Source organism: Odontesthes bonariensis, chromosome 14, assembly GCF_027942865.1.
Source record: "Odontesthes bonariensis isolate fOdoBon6 chromosome 14, fOdoBon6.hap1, whole genome shotgun sequence".
NCBI classification, from domain to species: Eukaryota; Metazoa; Chordata; class Actinopteri; order Atheriniformes; family Atherinopsidae; genus Odontesthes; species Odontesthes bonariensis.
The window spans coordinates 9,578,466-9,591,863 of NC_134519.1; the positions used below are offsets into that span (position 1 = coordinate 9,578,466).

Below are 13,398 nucleotides of genomic sequence, written 5' to 3' on the forward strand. Positions count from 1 at the left end.
AACAACAGAAATCACAGCATGGTCCCACTGAGCAAAGGGGTGAGGTGTATTTGCTTCTTCTTCAGACAAAAATGAGTGGCTTAGATTCACAGAACAAGCAGCCAGAGAAAGATTCAAGACTGGAGAAAGACGGTGGCTGTTGCTGTTTAGCAGATCTTTGCTTTAATCTGCAAAACCGTTAGCTGGAGCGCCACTCTTTATCTTGAAATTTCATCCTCAGTATTTGCTTTAATCTTATTTTTGATGGTCTTTACCCGTGTAATACAGTTTGGGTCATGGTGGCAGGAGTCTATCCCAGCTCCCAGGGTGAAAGGCAGGGTTCACCTTTCCCACTGCACATGTCATATAATAATAAAACTCTAACTTAGAGTTTTTGCCTCTCAGGTGACCTAAATATTGCTAAATAAAGCTTTAATGTTGCTAAATAAAGCTTTAATATTGCTAAATAAATATTTAAAAAGTAGAAAAGATGTATTTTTAACTGCTTCCATCCACTGCCACTATATTTACTGTCCACCCATCACAGTAATGTGCAGTATTATGACACAGTGAGACGATGATGTGAAAGAAAGTCACTTTAAAAAGTGTATTTAACAAGACCTTAAAGTTTCAATTGTGAAGGAAATTCAATTAAATCGACTCAAGAAATAAATCAGGAAGCATAAAAACTACAAAACCAAAATATAAACAATAAAAAAAAAAAAAAGAGAAGAACTCTTGGGATTTGTTAACAAAAATGACACTTAAATAAATATTAAGCATTCGGGACGAGTCAGTGACCACCTGAATGGGTTCTCCTCTCTCATTTTACTCAAAGCTTTGAAACCAAGTCCATTTGAAATTAAAACTCCCTGCTGGGTGCATCAGTTTGTGGAAAAACACCTATAAGTTCGGAGTAACCTCGTTCATCATTTGGTGTGTGTGGGGATAACACGTAGTGGGGTCACATGGCACTGAAAGGATCAGATTAATGGCTAAATTACAATAAGACTCAGTTATTAAGTGCATGTAGACACCTTATTCTGACAAGAAATTGGATCAGATTAAGACCCCGAGATAACTTGGTTGAAAGTCAAATTAAACCTGCTTGTAGACGCTGAAGCTCGTGGTGAATTAGACTTTGCGTTCTGCGCATGCTCTAGATGTTTTCCCGGGGTCGTGACCCGGAAGTCAAAGGAGACGATATTCCTGTTGTTGTCGCCGTCAGAAAGAAACAAACAACGCGATGGAGAATGCTCCGTTGGGCATCGAGTTTGTGCAACAAGCAGCTCATCACAGACCAAATGTAGAGGGACGTAGCTTCATCTGGCTCTGCGTTCTCCATCTTTCTCCAATGCCTGAGTTTGTTGTTGTTGTTGTTGGTGGTGAAGAGGTCAACAGGAAGTGGCTCTATTAGCAACAGCTGGAATGGGTACAGCGCCACCTATCATACCGGGGTATGACACGCTTTGTGCCTCTGATCCCATTCATTCACTGCCATATATCCAAAGAGAATTACCCTTGCTCAAATAAGGAGCAACTCAATCTTATTGTAATTAATTGTAATAATCCGATCCTTTCAGTGCCATGTGACCCCACTGAGTGAAAACAGGAAACAGATAAGAGAACAGAAGACACATCTTAACAGCTTTTTATTCAGCTGGATGAAGCATTCAAATTTTCTGCTTTGTACTTCTAAACTTACTTAAGAGGCTCAGAAGACATCATAGTTTCACTGCACTCATTTCACAAGCTCCGTATCAGAACAACCAGCAGACAGGCCCCTGACCGAGCCCCCCAAACGCCTCTCAGAGTGAAATGTGCCATAAGTAACGAGGACTGCAGCCTGGGGATGGTTTTCTATCACAGATTTGATGAGTAATGGCAGCCGTACTGGTTTTGGGGTTCCAGCCTATTAAAAGGAAATTGCCCACATATACATTTCGACAATTACCCGTTTCTAATAACCTGCTTCAGCCTCTGTGGTAATAAGGTAATTTCCTGCTCTTCACCAACTCTTAATGCAGTTAGCGCTGCCTCAGGCCACAGTGTCCACTCAGATTAAGTTTCTGCTTCACTTGTATAATTTCCTCTCCTCCCGTCTCACCGTGTCTGCACCATTTCCATCCCGTCTGTCTCCCTCCACCTGTCTCGCCATCTCTTAACGCCTCCCTCCTTCCATCTTCCCCTCCTGATTTCTGCGCTCCCGCCAGTCTCTGTCATTTCTCTCTGCAGGGACTCTTCCTGTCACAGCCGACGCTTGTTTCTCCCCGCACCAATCTCCCACTGACAGCAGCAGAGCTGATCTGAGAAGACAATTTCTCTCCCATTTTAAACATCCATTACTGACCACCGAAAGAGAGGCGGGAGAGGACACAAGATGTCACAAGGTGTTTGCATCGCCGACAAAACAAACCTTGTGAGAGCTTTGACCCCAATTTCACAACAGGTGAGGACGATTCCCTGCAGCAGTCTGCCTGCACAACAAAGACCTCGAGCGTCACTCGTTTCCAACAGCAGCTCGCTGGAGGCGACACACACGGTGGCAGCAAGTGAAGGGATGTTCCTTTCTCCAGTATGAACACATTACCAGCCTTCTGCTTGTTGACTTTTGGTGCAAAATGAGCATAAAAGACTGGATAAAGACATCCTGTCATCAACAGGTTTTACTTAAAGCTTCATTCTGTGATTGTTTGCCACAAAGGACCTCGACTCCAGCCTGCTAGAGTCAACAAATACGTTATTATTGTTCATTAGAGATAAACATGGTCACCATGGCATCACCAAATGCATTCAGAAGCTTTAAGATGGACGTTTTGTCAAGGCTGGATGGGTTGGTAGGACATGGACTCAGAGGTGTAAAAAGCAAAACTGAGCTGGATGACAAAAAAATAAACTGTGGAAAATAAAACACGACTATAAAAAAGGAACATTACTTGGAATAACATGAATAACACTTAACTTTAGGTGATGACGTAGCGTGTGAGGGGTGAAAATCAGGAAAAGATGGGGACCCTGGAAACTAAATAGGGAACTGGGTGATTGTGAATGAGTGCAGCTGGGGACAATGAACAGGTGATGTGAGTGAAACTAATGAGCAAACAGAAACTGTGGGGAAGGCAATGGCAAAACTAGTTACAAGACATGACTAAAATATGAACTCAAAAACCAAAACACAAACAACCTAAAACATGATCAAACATAAAACTAAAAACATTGGGAAAATCCCATGGGCGTGACACATTTAGAGCATTTCTGCAGACTTTACTTCTGACTTCATGTATTCCAGTACTGTGGCGACTTGTCAGCTGCTACATACTCACTCCTCACTCTAAAGCTCACTTTGTTTTATTGTCTGTTACTGTAAATGAGACCATAAGCTACTAAATGAACAGCACCATGAGCTAAAGACTTGAAACTGGTGATTGAGACCATTCTCTTACCAGGGAAAAGTTCTGTGAGGCAGCAGATGGAACATTTTTATGTTTTTCATGGTTCATGGTGGACTCAATGGCTGCGAGGTGCCCAGGTCCTGTGGCTGCAGAACCAGCCCAGATCATCAGCCCTCCACCACCGTGCTTGACAGCTGGTGTGAGGTGTTTGTGCTGATATGCTGTGTTTGGTTTCCTCCAAACGTGCTGCTGTGCATTATGAGCAAACATCTCCACTTTGGTCTGCTCTGTCCAAAGGACATTGTTCCTGAAGTCTTGTGGTTTGTTCAGATGCAGCTTTGCTAACCTAAGCTGTGCTGCCATGTTCTTTTTAGAGAGAAGAGGCTTTCTCCTGCAGCCCTTCCACACAAGCCATACCTGTTCAGTCTGTTTCTAACTGTGCTGTCATGAACTTTAACCTTTAACATGCTAACTGAGGCCTGCAGAGTCTGAGATGTAGCTCTTGGGTTTCTGACCTTGGGGTGACCTTGCTGGGACGTCCACTCCTGGGAAGATTGACAGCTGTCCTGAATGTTTTCCACTTGTGAATAATCTTTCTCTCTGTAGAACGATGGACTCATAGTTTGGAAATGGCCTTATAACCCTTCCCAGATTGATGGGCAGCAACAGCTGCTTCCCTAAGATCATTGCTGATGTCTTTCCTCCTTGGCGTTGGGTGAACACAAAGGTTCTGCTTTTATAGAGATGCTCACACTGACTGATGATCAGTTAATCAGGTATATTGATCAGCAGCAGCTGGCTGCTAACTTACCACCTTAAATCCTGTGGAAGCAGTAAGGATGGACTTATGTATCCAATTTACTCCATAATTGGTCAAAACACAACCTTTAGAAGTCTATAGCAGATTTCTACAGTCATCTCCTTAGATATATATATATATACATACACACTGTATAGATATATATCTCTCAAGTAGAGTACTGCTGGTACTCATCAGTTGTTTTTTCCTTGACCCCTGATGAGTACATGTTCAGCCCTTTTAACTCTTTTGGTGGTAACTGGTGGGAAACCGTGCACAGAAGTGCACAATGGCTCTTAAAACGTCTCCACCTCAGCGTGAAGCTGTCAAATTCTTCTTTCTTATTCCTTCACGTCATTCTCAGTCGTGTCAAACTTCACCGCAGACTGACACTAATGATCAGACTGGCGCAGAATAAACTGAACACCTCATTTCCCTTCACCGCTTTCCCACAACAAGGTTAAGCAGTGGTGGAACAAGTCGGGCATTTTATGGCTGTAACCCAGCAGCCGCCATCCAAAATGTCACCGATCGTCTGTTTGACCTGTTCTGCTACATTGAAAGTGTCACTTTATGCTCCCAGGATGAATAATCAGAACTGAATGATTCTGCTGTAATGCTCCTCCTCAGTCCACGGGGGCTATTATGCTGTTGTCTGCAGGGGGCTGAACTGCTCGATGTGGGATTAATGGAGACACTAATAACCCCTCGGAATCAGATTGAGGCCGCTTGTGCTTCGGTAGCTCCGGGATCAAACAGTTAATGGGTTGTTCTGCTTTAGGGCCAGAAAGGGAAATCATGTGGTGAAACAGTGATCTGCAGATCATCCTCCTCTTTTCCCTCTCCCTCTGGAACTTTTTATAGATTTTCTCAAAGGTGTGAAATTGCAACAGAGAAGCAGCCAGTCCATTTATTCATAGTAAGACTCTGTTATGTTCTGCGGGAAATTAATTAGCTGCTCAGTATTCTCCTTTTGTCACGGCAGAATTGATTAAAACCCTGACCCGAACAAAGAAAAATACCCCATTTTTCTCTCTCTGATGAATAAATATTGAAAGTGAAGTTGACTGTTGTGTTGATCGTCCACAGCTCAAAGCTGATTGAATAAACTCTGTGTAATAAACTGTGACCTCTGGAATACAGAGAGGTTGATTTAACTAGAAAATGAATCAACTCCCATGCTTGTAAAGATCTAAATTCACGGTGGGTTTATCTTTTGGGTTCTTGATTTCACCCTGAAGATTGTCACCAATAACCAATTTTATACTTCATTAATGATATCCTTTAAAAAGTTCCTGAAAAAAACATGTTTTAATAACGATTAAAAGACCAAAAATGCATCTGCTTTGTATTTATGAAAACAAGAAGAGAAGACTGTGGCTTCGTTGATTAAAAACCCACATCAGTGGACTGAACACCCACCGCCCACTTTATTAGGAACCTGTTATATTGCCTGAAGCCCAGCGTGAACGTGGTACATATAAACTTTTTTTTTGATGGTTTTCTCAAGATAGCGAGTTAATTTACCGATGGTTTTTCGAGGCCACTTTTTCTCCCCAGTCCGCCCCTGTTAATATGGGTTTCCTCCTTGGCGTTGGGTGAACACAAAGGTTCTGCTTTTATAGAGCTGCTCACACTGACTGATGATCAGTTAATCAGGTGCATTGATCGGCAGCACCTGGCTGCTGAATCGGATACCAACTTCAGCGTCGTCGGAAATTTAACCTTTTAATGCAAAATTAGCTTTTTAGGCAAGAATAACGTGCGCACTTTCTATTAATATGTCAAATTTAACGCATTTATACCTGTGTGTGTATATATTTCCAATTAATTACTTATTTCTGATTGATTAATTCATTTTGACAGCCATATATCCACCCTTTCTGACCACAGTGTACCGTCTTCTGAATGCTTCTTCCAGCAGAATAATGGACTGTGTCACAAAGGTCATATCATCTCAAACTGGTGTCTTGAACATCACAATGAGTTCAGCTGGCCTCCACAGTCACCAGATCTCAGTCCAACAGAGCACCTTTGGGATGTGGAGGAACGGGAGATTCTCATCATTGATGTGCAGCCGACAGATCTGCAGCAACTGGGTGATGCTCTCATGTGAATATGGACCAAAACCTCTGAGGAATGTTTCCAACACCTTGTTGAGAGTATGCAACGAAGAATTAAGGCAGCTCTGAAGGCTAGCAAGGTGATGAGTGTATATAAAGTGAGGAATGACGCATGAGCTCAAGAGTTTTTTTCAGTCCATATTTAGCTGCCAAGACATTTCATATCTGCCAAACACGACTGCTATAGGAATGTAAAACTAACGATGGTGGAGGGAAGCGGTACAAAATGTTACTTTACTGCATGATTTAGCTTATTGAACAAGTGGGAAAATACACACATCTCTCCAGCTTGTGGCAACGGGAGTGTTGCACGTCTGGAACATTTCAGTTTCCATTTAAGCAGGACTGAGCGCCCACGCGGCTGCGTGCTGGGGCCTGAGTCGTGATGCAGACCCGAGGTATCTAGCGTCTTGGAGTGGTGCGTGTTTTCCACTTATGAGGCTGGCGTCTTGCAAAAATAGACGGTAGAAATATTTGTGCCCACTCATACAGCTGGAATATGGATCGACTTGACAGTGATGCTCCATGTTATTAAATCTTAAAAGTACTACCATCTTGACTCATCTTCCAGGGAAAGGTTTAACTCCAACAGAAAGTACGAGGGGATTCTCCACCATCAGAAACAAAGAGGTGACTCTCAGCTGAATCTGAAAGCAGCTCGGTGCCTCCTGCTGCTGCAGAGATAAAGTTCAGTGGATACTGAACTCCTGGCATCCCACCATTACTTCCACCATCTGAATTCGACCGCACTCAGTCACATCACGTTGGCTGCATGAGTGGGACTCTCTCATCTCTGAGTAATTATCACCGATTTGACAGTCAGATAGGTGTCTGGAATATGAATGAGGAGATAAAAATACAGAGATCACAGCGAGCTGGCGCCTTTGTACCTAAAGGTGTTAGTGACGCTTCGAGTCCCATCAGTGTCCTCATCGAACACACAACATTTACCGCATTTATGGACACTTTGCCAGTCTTTAGGCTTTCAGATGAATCCCTGCTGTAAATGTTAAATATTAGTCTGCACCTATATATCTGCTACGCTGCCTGGTCTGACGAATCTCGATTTCAGTCGCTTTCAGCCGAGTTCCAGCCTCGTTTTGGCGTTGATGAAGGTAGTCCGGCTAGTTGGCTGGGGCCACAAAAATAAAGCGTTTTGCTTCTCAAAACAATATGCGTTCAAAAGAGTAATACATTTGCATCACAAAATCGTTCTCCAGAAAAAGTCAGACCTCACAATCGCTTGGCGCTATTTTCTCTCCCTTCGTATCACTGCCTGCTGCCGACAGCCGCACCTGTTACGGTGTTTACTGCTTGGTCTGCACGGTCTGCTGTGCAGACCGAAGTCAGTAGGCGGCAGCACGCAAGTCAGTGACTAAGTCAATGTTCATAAATGATATTGCTATGGGATGTCATACAGCTTCATGTCAAAAGAGGCGAACTATCCCTTTAAGGCAGCTTATTCTGGTATATTCTAAAAAACATTACACTGTTAGTTTTGTTTGCTCCAAACAAATCTATGGAAACTTTCCTCATGAACTTTTGTCTCTGGAGATTTGGATAACAGTGCTTCAGTTTTGCTTGATAAGTGGAAGGATTTTTTTATTTGGTGAATGTTCTGCTTAATCAGAACCATCTGAGTTACCAATATCCAAACACAAGCTTATGTGGTTAATCAAGATTTAATCCTCCAAACATAAACATCGACTCTGGTGGGACTCGAACCCACAACCTTTGAATTACACCTTACTTTGCTAGAAGTCCAACGCGCTGTCCATTGCGCCACAGAGCCTGTCCACACCACAGCCAGTCCATCATTAAGAGTCTGCATGTTATAAATCAGGTTCAAATCCAGCCTTGTGCAGGATGAAAGCTCTGATTTATCTTTCACCATTTTGAGATTGTGGTGCCCATGCTCCCCCCCTTAAAGGGATAGTCACTGCGTGCTGTGGAGACCGAGCAGCAAACACCGTAACAGGCACGGCTGTCGGCAGGCGGCAGCACGCAGTGATACGAAGGGAGAGAAAATAGTGCCAAGCGATTATGAGGTCTGACTTTTTCCTGGAGAACGATTTTGTGATGCAAATGTATTACTCTGTTGAGTGCATATTGTTTTGAGAAGCAAAACACTTTATTTCTTAAACCCCAGCCAACTAGCCGGACTACCTTCATCAACGCCAAAACGAGGCTGGAACTCTGCTCACAGGACGCAGCAGGGGGTAAGAAAATGTTCATAAATGATGTTGCTAATATGGGATGTCATACAGCTTCATGTCAAAACTATCCCTTTAAGTATAAGTTATTCTGACTTTTTTCTTTGAAGTACGCCCACTTGTACCCACAGTAAAGCTGAGCTGCCCCAGTCTCCGCTGCCAAGCCCAAAAACAATGGTTTTACCCGACTTTTCCCTGTTAGTGCATCTCAATGATGGCTATTTTTCTGTATTTTTCCTCATTGATTTCGTTTTGCCTCAGTCTCACTGAATACGTCTGCCCCTGAATAATCTCTGGAGTACAACTAAGGGTTGATCTAACGTCTTTCTCACTGTCAGAGTGTTCCTGCACCTCCTTCCTCGTGGGGTTAATATAACCCCATTCAGGATCTAACAGACCTCAAACAGATGGTACCAACAGATGGAAATCCAGTGCTTTCATACTAATGTCAGATACAGTTATGGATTTCAGTCTCAGGTAAAACAGCAATTGATGCCAGAGTACATTGTAAAAAGAGAGAAGTGGAGACGACAGTGTGAAGGAACAAAGAGAAAGTGAAGGATGTTTGATATTCTGCCAGCTTTCATGTTCCCAGTGAATAAAATAGGTTTGAGTTGAGATGAAAGACACTTGGACACCTGAGTGTCCAACTGGTGAACAGGAGATTTCACTCAAACACACTTTCTTTAACACTTTTCATGGTAAAACCTCAGTAACTTACAGCAATTACTCACAGTCTGTCCTCTGGGGAACGAGGTAGCCCATACGTTAGGGTGAACTTTTAAATGACTTCTTTTGTTCACAGTTTTCTTGTTAACTTCATGTCCATCATAACCGCACTTTGTTTAACGATTAACTATGAAAGTAACTTTTAACAGGATCCATCATTTTCTGTTTCTTGACATCTTTTGTCTTCTTAAACATCTTTGCTTGCAAACATGACCATGGAACTAAAATGGGGTTTATTGGACTTGTTCCCAGTCGTATGTGAGATTATTTATTAAAGCATGTTTACCTTACAGAGAGTGCGAAACAGCAGCTACATTATGTGTCTTCTGTGTCAACCAAAACAAACGCACATTTCAGCAGAAACTCAACATCTAACTTGAGGAAACATGTAGCGCTAAGTTTCCTAAATACATTTTTTCCCCCCATGGATAGGTGAATGTTTGTTTTTTAGGTTACATATGGGTTACATATGTTTTAAACATTTCTTAAGTCTCTTTTATTTTTTATTGAAGTTCTTAATTACCTGGATTATTTTAATTTAAGATATTTTGTAATTAATTAATTTTAATTTATTTTATCAATTGGATGAACTCTAATTTGCCTAAAGATGATTATTTAGTATTTTTGTCTGTGTGATTGAATGCTTGTGTTAACAAATAAATCAGACGTTACTCAGCAGTTACTCAGTACTTGAGTAGTTTTTTCACCGAGCACTTTTTTACTCTTACTCAAGTAATTATTTGGATGACTACTTTTTACTTTTACTTTAGTACTTTTACTTGAGTACAATTTTCGGCTACTCTACCCACCTCTGAGTATGATTAGCTGTTTAACATTCAGCGCCTTGTCCTCCGAAAAAGAAGAGGCTCTTTCCCAGTTTAGATGCTCAGCCAATCAGGGCTGTCCCAATAGCGGCTCTGATTACACTTCAGGAACAACAACCTTCAGCTCGTCTGACTCACAGAGGAGATGCTTAAGATTCTTTTCCAAGGATGAACGGTGAGAAGAACAATTTGATCTCATCATCATCATCATCATCATCATCATCTTCCAGGGGACGAAAACACTCAGCCTCGCATCCACGACTTCAGAGGACATTACACCGACTTACATACAATTATCAGAGAGTGCGTCCTTAAACTGCATCCCGCTGGATGTCACACTAGATACTGGAGTGTCAGACGATAAGAAAAAGGCCAAATACTGAAATCAAAGTCACTATTAGGCTGCAAGTGGTTCATCGTGGTCTTCTCTTTGGGAAATCCAGAGCAGTGCACTGGAAAAAATTGCCCCTCCAAAAATAAGTAAAAAACAACAAATACGAGACGTTTTTGCTTGAAATAAGCAAAAAAAAATCTGCCAATGGAACTAGTGAAAATCGGCTTGTCAAGATTTCTTGAAATAAGATGTGATATTTTGGGATTTTTGAGATAAAAGTGATCTTGAAATTAGCTTAAAAACCTCTTCAATGTCAAAAAAAGCTTGTTTCATATGAAATCCGACTCAAAACAATTTGTTTTCAAGACTTTTTCATTTAACAAGATATTCCAGATGTATTGCCTTCAAACAAGTCCCTATATCTGGCTGAAATGGTACTTGTTAGGCAGTTGTGTCTTATTTTAAGTGTAATGAGATATTTTGACTAGAAATTCGACAAATATACTTGGTAAGACTTTGATTTTTTCCAGTGTGTTGTGTCTGCTCTTAATTTAACAGACACAAGTACAAATTAAATTATTTTCATCGTCTCTGAACCACTGCTGGACGTGCTTGATCTTCCAGTCTTCCGGTGGCACCGAATCAGAAACCATCCCGCCGCCACGGTCAGTGCAGAGCAGCCGCAGCCGCTCAGGGGTATCTTGGAAAAGCATTTTCACATAACAGACGAAGGCCTGAAGGATGTGTGGAAGACTGCCAAAACATTGAGTGTATGCAATCGAGTGAGAGCCATGCAACTAAAGCCCCTGCATAGGGCCCACATATCTCCCTCTCAACATCATAAGTTCAACCCTAACTCATCTCCACTGTGCTCCAAACCGGTAGTCTTACACATTGTTTGTGGCACTGTGGAAAAGTCCAGCAGTTTTGGTGGGTCATTGAGCAAGAAATTAATAAGATTCTGTCTACTGATAGAAATAATGACCCCTCATATCTGCTACTTGGCATATCTGATTTGTCCAAAACTTCACCAAACACTTGCTTTCTGTGCCAGAAAGTGTATTCTTTTGAATTGGATAATGGATAAAGCCCCATCCAAGGCTCAATGGCATAGGGTGATACAGGAATATGTTGCTCTGGACTATCTGACGTGTAAATTACACAGCAAAGATGTTTTTTGTAAAACATGGGAACCCTTTTTGTCGTATATTGGTTTCAATATCTCTACCATTCTTGCAAGAGGGTTTGTGTCATAGCTGAGAATGACACCCTACCATTTAATTGATATGTTTTTGTTTCTGTGTACCTTTCTTTGATCATGTGAATGTATCATGCATGGCGGTGTACACTTGGTTTATTTTGCTTGCTTATCTTATTTATATGAGATGACTCCTGAATCTCTCGCCTGTATAAATTTAAATCTGAATTTGGATGTGTATGTGAGCTAGATTGGGAGAATTACAAAAGGAAGCAGAGATCCGGCCAAAACAAAAGCATGCGAGGAGATCATTGGACCAGAGTAGTGACATCAGAATTAAGAATGAAAAGAGTTTGACAGTGAGGGAAAACCGAGTTGACACAGAGAAAAGCAAAATAAAGGCTAATGCACCCTGGGCAAGGAGCTGGAGAAACATTTTCCTCTGACAGAACCTTCATAATCTGACACATCTGTTACATCTGGAACTGATACTCAAGACTGCAGATGTTGTACAGTTAGAGAACTTCAAAAGAAAGAGGCGGAACTTATATTTATAAGCTTTATTCTACACAGGTCATTACAACCAGAAGTTAACAACACTGATGACACACACACTCACAAAGTGAAGGCGCTCTGTGGGAGTAGATCTGACGCAGACTTAATTAATGATTTGATAGATGAAGCGTTAAACTGAGCGCCGGCAAAGGAGAGGATCCCACATGAGAAGTGATGATCTGTTAATATAACGTGAAGGGTTTGTCTCCATTTGCTGTAACATCTCTGTCTGAATAGTTTTTTCTCCTTCCTGCCTGCCTTGATCTCCGGCTCAGCAGGACGCTGCTGCTGCTGCTGTTGCTGCTGCTGCTGCTGGTGGTGGTGGTGGTGGTGGTGATGCGGTGAAAGTGGAGGATGAGAGCTCTCCTCCCTGCAGACTCTCTGAGGCCGCCGCTGCGCCAGAAACCAGCAGCGTTCCTCTCACCTGCGTGGAGTCAGATTCCTAATGAAACGATCTGAGTGGAAAACTTCAAAGACAAACTCCCCGTGCGACTTCAGAGAGGCAGGTCCAGTTTGAGGGTGGCAACAGCTTAAACTTTTCAGAGAGAATTATCGAGCTGATAGCAGGTGACTGGTTTTAAGGGTTTGGGAGTTAAAGTTGTGGAAAGTAAACTTCAGTTGCGAGCGCACAAAAGGGCGCCACTAACGTCTGATATGCTAACTGTGCGCCGCCTGCCAAGCACGATCATTTCAAACAACAGTCTTGTGAATGTATGTAGAAGTATTCGGCTTTATTTCCCTTCAGAAGCCGGGCCAGAACTTAAAAGAGAGCAAAACACCTGGTTTAGATTCATAGACGACGGCAACACTCACAACTCTTACTGCTCAACACGTTCACTGATGAAAGCACATGAATAAAAAAAGCTGCAAGAATATCTTAGAGAGCAAACGACTGAGAAAGCAACAGGCACATTTCTCAATTACCAAAGTTAGATCCCTTTGAGACGTGATAAGTTACAGTTGGCTGTGAGTGCGGAGCAGAGCCCAGAGGCTGCCAGAAGCCGGAAGAGTTTGATTAAACTTAGTAAGAAAAGACTCTGCAGGCCAGGAAATCCAACAGTCCAAAGATTAAACCAAAACAGGAAAAACAAAGAACAGAAACAAAGACAGCAGTGAACCGAGTGAGACCAGGCGAGCAACAAGGAGAGGAAAGGAAGCTGCACAAAACAAGGCAGCAGGTAAAGCAACAACAAGACAAATACAGAAAATAGGCCCTCCAGAAAAACGCGATTTTGCGATCGCTGATTTCATT

The 13,398-nt window shown here is 42.2% G+C and overlaps 1 non-coding gene across 1 annotated transcript; it reads right to left on the reverse strand.

Annotated features, from left to right (window-relative positions):
* Nucleotides 1–7,997: 7,997 nt before the first annotated feature.
* On the reverse strand, nucleotides 7,998–8,085 carry trnar-ucu (transfer RNA arginine (anticodon UCU)). Its single transcript is given in 2 exon segments — nucleotides 7,998–8,033; nucleotides 8,049–8,085. It is a non-coding gene; the product is annotated as a tRNA-Arg (tRNA).
* Between the last annotated feature and the right edge of the window lie 5,313 nt (nucleotides 8,086–13,398).